This window comes from Arachis ipaensis, chromosome B02 (assembly GCF_000816755.2).
Source record: "Arachis ipaensis cultivar K30076 chromosome B02, Araip1.1, whole genome shotgun sequence".
In the NCBI taxonomy this organism is placed as follows: domain Eukaryota; kingdom Viridiplantae; phylum Streptophyta; class Magnoliopsida; order Fabales; family Fabaceae; genus Arachis; species Arachis ipaensis.
Genome location: NC_029786.2, coordinates 96,820,355 through 96,820,556, shown reverse-complemented (window position 1 = coordinate 96,820,556; position 202 = coordinate 96,820,355).

Sequence of the window (202 nt, the reverse complement as noted above, 5' to 3'; positions counted from 1 at the left end):
TAGTTATAAGTTAGAACTAATTTTGATTTAAAGTGATTTATTTTGGAAATTTATTTTCTTCATTAGCTAGAGGTAATTTAGATATAAAATTAAAGTAAAAATACTTCACTTCTTTTTTTTTTTTACCAAAAATAAGGAGACTCGAACTCGCAACTTCTAAGTAGGTATGAGACGACTATGTCATTTGAACTATAACCAAATA